The sequence below is a fragment of the Mus caroli genome, unplaced genomic scaffold (genome assembly GCF_978045245.1).
Source record: "Mus caroli unplaced genomic scaffold, Mus_caroli_1 scaffold_3, whole genome shotgun sequence".
Taxonomy (NCBI): Eukaryota; Metazoa; Chordata; class Mammalia; order Rodentia; family Muridae; genus Mus; species Mus caroli.
In genome coordinates, this window is record NW_028227258.1 from 139,604,245 (window position 1) to 139,610,990 (window position 6,746).

At 41.4% G+C, this 6,746-nt stretch overlaps 1 pseudogene; it reads left to right on the forward strand.

Annotated features, from left to right (window-relative positions):
- Positions 1-4,689: 4,689 nt before the first annotated feature.
- LOC115030791 (small nucleolar RNA SNORA17) lies at positions 4,690-4,810 on the forward strand (annotated as a pseudogene).
- Positions 4,811-6,746: the final 1,936 nt, after the last annotated feature.

The following is a 6,746-nucleotide window of genomic DNA, read 5'->3' on the forward strand; positions in this document are numbered from 1 at the left end:
ATCATACAGGAATAGTTAGAGACTCTATGCAGAAACTGAGAGAAAGATTAGAGTGAAGGAAACGGGAACGGGATGCTCAACGGGGGTGGTTTGAGTCATGGTTTGAATCACGACCATCTTGGATAACTTCTTTGATTTCCGCTGTAGTTGGACCAATCCTTATGATATGCTTAGCTTTAGTTTTCGGCCCCTGTATAATAAATAGAGGAATGGCTTTCATCCAGAGTAGAATTGATACAGTAAAACTCATGGTTCTTCAAAGGCAATATCAACCTATAGTTCAGGTAGATGAAGAGTTGGGGGACACCAATCTCTAAAATTCTATGATTAGAATTAGTCTAAACAGAAGAAGAGGGGAATGAAAGGAAATAAAACTTGAGACCTGTGATTCATGTAATGTATGTCAAATAGCCCAAAGAGTTGTTTGTGAGCTTTGAAACCTGGGGCTGAGAACATAGCAGAACAGACCAGGACATGCCCGGGCAGGCCCATCGCCTCCCTATCTCCCACCCCTCTGACCTCAGGCTGCTGATGTTTAAATGGACCAATCATGTGAAACCACGCCAATTCCTCCCCCAGCCCCACTCCTTTTCTGTAAAAACCCCTAGCTTCCAAGCCTCATGGTCGAATCCACTGTCTCCTGTGTGAGATACGTTTCGACCCAGAGCTGCTCCGCCATTAAAATACCTCGTGTTGTTACATCAAGGCATTGTGTTCTATTCGTGATTCTTGGGTGCACGCTGAATCGGGAGTTGGGTGGGGGTTTCCCCACTAGGTTCTTTCAACAGCACAAGCCATTGCTATTCTATTCAGGAATTTTTCCCCTGTAGCCATATCTTCGAGGCTTTTCCCTACTTTCTCCTCTATTAGTTTCAGTGTCTCTGTTTTTATGTGGAGTTCCTTAACCCACTTAGATTTGACCTTAGTACAAGGAGATAGGAATGGATCAATTCCCATTCTTCTACATGATAACTGCCAGTTGTGCCAGCACCATTTGTTGAAAATGCTGTCATTTTTCCACTGGATGGTTTTTGCTCCCTTTTCAAAGATCAAATGACCATAGGTGTGTAGGTTCATTTCTGGGTCTTCAATTCTATTCCATTGGTCTACTTGTCTGTCTTTATACCATGCAGTTTTTATCACAATTCCTCTGTAGTACAGCTTTAGGTCAGGCATGGTGATTTCACCAGAGGTTCTTTTATCCTTGAGAAGAGTTTTTGCTATCCTAGGTTTTTTTGTTATTCCAGATGAATTTGCAGATTGCCCTTTCTAGTTCATTGAAGAATAGAGTTGGAATTTTGATGGGGAATGCATTGAATCTGTAGATTGCTTTTGGCAAGATAGCCATTTTTACTATATTGATCCTGCCAATCCGTGAGCATGGGAGATCTTTCCATGTTCTGAGATCTTCTTTAATTTCTTTCTTCAGAGACTTGAAGTTCTTATCATACAGATATTTCACTTCCTTAGATAGAGTCACGCCAAGGTATTTATATTACTTGTGACTATTGAGAAGGGTGTTGTTTCCCTAATTTCTTTCTCAGCCTGTTTATCTTTTGTGTACAGGAAGGCCATTGACTTGTTAGAGTTAATTTTATATCCAGCTACTTCATTGAAGCTGTTTTTCAGGCTTAGGAGTTCTCTGGTGGAATTTTTAGGGTCACTTATATATACTATCATATCGTCTGCAAAAAGTGATATTTTGACTTCTTCCTTTCCAATTTGTATCCCCTTGATCTCCTTTTGTTGTCTAATTGCTCTGACTAAAACTTCAAGTACAATGTTGAATAGTTAGGGAGAAAGTGGGCAGCCTTGTCTAGTCCCTAATTTTGGTGGGATTGCTTCCAGCTTCTCACCATTTACTTTGATGTTGACTACTGGTTTGCTCTAGATTGCTTTTATCATGTTTAGGTATGGGCCTTGAATTCCTGATCTTTCCAAGACTTTTATCAAGAGTGGGTATTGGATCTTGTCAAATGCTTTCTCCGAATCTAACGAGATGATCATGTGGTTTTTGTCTTTGAGTTTGTTTATATACTGGATTACATTGATGGATTTCCATATATTGAACCATCCCTGCATCCCTGGGATGAAACCTACTTGTTCAGGATGGATGATTGTTTTGATGTGTTCTTAGATTCGGTTAGCAAGAACTTTATTGAGGATTTTTGCATCAATATTCATAAGGGAAATTGGTTATTTCTAATTAATTCATAAGAACATATTAATTAAAGAAAAATAAAAATTTTTGAGAACCAATATCCAAGCACCCATATCTCCTATATTTATCTTTTTTTTTCTTTCTTCTTTCTATTTCCTTTCACTCAAGGCATGACACATGGTAACATCCAGTGGAGCACTGCCTTGCACACTCCAGTGAATTCTGCTTGACAGGCTGAGAAGCCTGGGAGCACTCACAAGACATAGAATTTCAAAAGGAACTCACCTCCTGGAGCTTTGGCGTTCTCATTAACCTGTATACTCACACCCTATCCCCACGTTTGTCTAGTGTATGGATCCACGTGCTCTCTTTTAGTATTATTTTATTATAAGTGTCTTTTAAGATTGAATTCTGAGATAGCTAAAGCTGCCCACCAGTCTTCCAATGTTCCAGAAGCTAAGGAGCTTGGAATCCGGTAGGAATGCAGTAAGGAAGTTACCTATTCAGTAACTAATTAAGCATTACAAAAGACAGAGCCAGCAGCTCAGGGCTGGTCTGCAGAGCATTTACTAAGGACAGTAAGCCCGTCTCACCCAAACAAATGAATACCAAGAAAGAGCTAGGGAATCCCACTGAGACAGGGATCTTCTCTACAGCCAGGTATAGCAGGCTTCATTGCGTATTAGAAGCAAGTTAGTGAATTCTTCTGACAAATGGAGATTCTCCACAGATACTTAAAAGTTACACTCATACAAGAAACTATCAGGGCCCAGGAAATAGGGGGGTTGTGGTATTGCAGTATTCATGAGAAGGTCTGCTAGAGCAGAACCCCTGGCGGTGGGCTTAACAATAGACTAGCTTTACACCTGGCTCCCTTCTTAGTGGCAGTGGCCTGGTACCCGCCTTCTTTTGATGTATGCATTCCTTTTGTATTGTGCCACTGTAACTTGGTGAATGTATCTTGCCTGGTTTCTTGTTATTCTTCTGTATAAAAAGTTTGATGCTCGACTTGACAAATTACATTCAGATTCTACACAATCTCCTGTGTGCATCTGTCTGTCATTCCCTCCCGACTCCTTGCCCATCTGCACCGAGAGACCCGTCCTACACAGACAAGAGACCCAAGAGGGTCTGCGGCAGAGCACTTCACTGAAGAAGAATCCAGAAGAGGGAATGTGTTAAGAACAAAATAAAAGCATATAGTAAGTTAAATTATTTGGACTTCACTTTGCTCCGCAGATAGTAAGGATCATTTCATGTTACATGTTTCTTACTCTCTTAAAAGTCACAAAGTTAATTGTCATAAAATAACTTTTTAAACTGATGAAGCATGTTCTCATACATTTTCAGGAAAGAATACACTGTTCCAAGTTGACTTCTAATTTTGTAGAAGGACATGAAATAGTAAAAAGAAATGTCACTATTTTAAAAAATCCTTCTAAATCTGAGAAGGATAAATGGATCAAAGCTATTTTTACAAAAAAACTTTCAAAGCAGTTGAAAATATCAAAGTCACTAGCCTGAGATAAGAAAATTTAAAAGTATACATACCTTCTGAGATGAGGTGAGTCAGGACTGTGGTGACAAGGAGAGTATTGAACTGGCTGTCAATCCTCAGGTCTTGCTGAGAGTTAGTCACTTACTCACTTGGCTTGAGTGACTGTGCCAAGCCAGTTCTCAGAGTAAATTAGATGTATGTAAATTCTTTTTCAATTGTAACATTCCATGTCTATCATTATTTTAAATTGCTATTATAACCTAAATTTCATTTACAATTCTGCCTTCTCTAAAACTAGAAATTTGTGAGTTGGTCCTACGATGTAATTATTTGCAATCCACTTGACTGAAATGGATTTTAACCTCAAAATGAAATGCTTTTATTGCCTAACCTCTGACATGGAGTGCAGTAAAATTTCCCATCAGACTGCCAATGAACTGAGCACACACCTAGTTCATCCCCTGAAGACATATTTATCACTGAATACAAATTTCATCATTCAATTGAAAAATGCCATGAATTGAACAGTAAGGAAATGCATTTTTTTCCAGCTGTAGGGAGACCTTTGCGAAGACTCCTGAAGCTGCTCAGCTTCCAGATTATGATAGCACTACATTCTTATGAATCAATTTATCCCATCTACAACCAGTACATTTTTCTATGAATTTGTTTTAGTCACCACAGTACCTTCCCCTGATTCAACCAAGAGCCACCACATTTATCTCTATGTCCCTTTTCTTCTTTCTGGGGAAAGCACAACTGAAAGCTTGATTTCTCTATTAAGTTCTATTGCTTTCTCTTTAAAGAGGGATTGTTAATACCTGTTGTTTGCATTTAGCTAAATTCATATCAATTACATTTTAACCTTTAAATATTTAGCAAGTGTTCACTCAACTTTGATATCTAAAAAGTATATACATTGAAAAATATTTATATCTACTTTTTCCAGTAATTTTTGTTCATGGTCTAACAACAGAATGGACAAGGCCATTTGTTAGGTTCAATTTTACCAAAAGAATATCAAATTGTTCCTGCCTTTATGGGTGGGTATAGCAATAAGTCTTCTGTGACATATGTGTGTCAACAAGTGGCAGAGAGGAGGCGGACTATAGTCTACCTATGAACATCTGAATGATTAGTAGACTAATATTCCCTGGGTGGGGGGGAAACATCCCTTACACAACCACCAGTCTGGTGCCAGGGGTCCTAGACAGAGAAGTAGCCTGAGATGAATACCAGTCCAGCAGTTTGCAGACCCAGATGGGATCCCAGAATGGAGAATAATCCAGAAAATAAAAAAACCCCATCTGAGACGTCCCAAACACCACATCCAAAAACTTACCAAGAAATTAGCTTGAGAGCTCCAATCAATGACCACCAGGCCTGTGCCATGGGCCCTACATAGGGAACTAGCCAGAGATGACCACCAGTCAGATACTGCAGAGGCCAGGAGTTGTGGAGAGAGGGGGGAAAGACCATGCCTGACACATGAGGAGACCCTTTTTGGTGCCATAATGCAGATATTGGGCATAACCCTCCTGAAACAAGCCAAGACATTCAGAATTCCCGTACCACTAAAAGGAGTGTATAAGTGGTAGAGAAATTGAAGAGAAACAGAGGAATGTGGGCACAGTGAAGAAAGGCAGAACTGGAAACTAGAGAGCAGTGAGCTTAAATCGAATAACAAGTGATCTCATCAGGGGCCATGCTGGGGTCATGGCTGGAGCTGCCACTGGGTGCCACATCAGGGTCCATGGCCCTGCAACAGCAGGGCTCTGTTACCACCCAATGCAAGGCAGACATATCTGATCTGGGCTGCTGCCCAAGGTCATATCAGTGACTGAGGACTGTACAGAACTGGGTCCTACTGCTCACATAGATATTGTAGTAGAGCTGGTATTGGAGACTTGATTGTAAGATAGTTGACCACACACCTAGATTGCTGCTTGGGAGAGCAAACACACATGTTGTGTGAGTTGTGGATGAGCTAGCCCCCAAAATAGCAACATAGGGGACCTGGTCTTACTATTTTCGTCCCAAGGGATGGAGTGGCAAAGTGAGTGATACCTACTCTCCTATCACCACCTATAGCATGTGAAATATATGGCCTCAAGCTCATTAGAGCAGGAGAGCTGGCCAAGTTCCTTACCTGGCACCATAGTAGAGCTGGCCATACATGTAGAGGTTGCCAAGAGCAACAAGAGTGTGTGTTTACAACTGAGCTAAAAGAGGAGGATCTGGCCCTTCCTCTTTTATTGTGTGAGTTGTCTTCAAGGAAGAGAATCCCTTCTCTTCCCTTTGCCCTTGCCACCAGTGACATGGGAACAGGAGAGTAGTCCCTGCCCTTCACCTACAGCAGCACCAGAAAACCAGGCCCTGAAACTTACCTGACAATCACTATATACCTAACTCTGATGTTCAGGATGCAGGTGGGCCTGCACTGAGTTTGTAAACATGGTAGAGCTGCCTTGTGGTTTCTTTGCTGTGTGGCATTGTGAGCAAGGTGTACTGGCTAGTTTTGTGTCAACTTGACACATCTGGAGTTATCACAGAAAAAGGAGCATCAGTTGAGGAAATGCCTCCATGAGATCCAACTGTGAGGCATTTTCTCAATTAGTGATCAAGGGTGAAAGGCCCCTTGTGGGTGGGACCATCTCTGGGCTGGTGGTCTTGGGTTCTATAAGAGAGTAGGCTGAGCAAGCCAGGGGAGGCAAGCCAGTAAAAAACATCCCTCCATGACCTCTGAATCAGGTTCTGCTTCCTGACCTGTTTGAGTTCCAGTCCTGACTTCCTTGGTGGTAAACAGCAGTATGGAAATGTAAGCCGAATAAACCCATTCCTCCCCAACTTGCTTCTTTGTCATGATGTTTGTGCAGGAATAGAAACCCTGACTAAGACAAATTGGTACCAGCAGTGTGGGGTATTCCTGTAACAACCTGACCAGGTTTTGTGGAGGACTGTGGAAGGACTTTAAAACTTTCGGCTAGAAGATCCATTCAGTGTTAAGAGCTCTGTCAGATGGTGTGTAGGAGCTTGGAAGATAATGTTGATAACAGTGCAGAAGATGAAGGCCTGGCTTGTGAAATT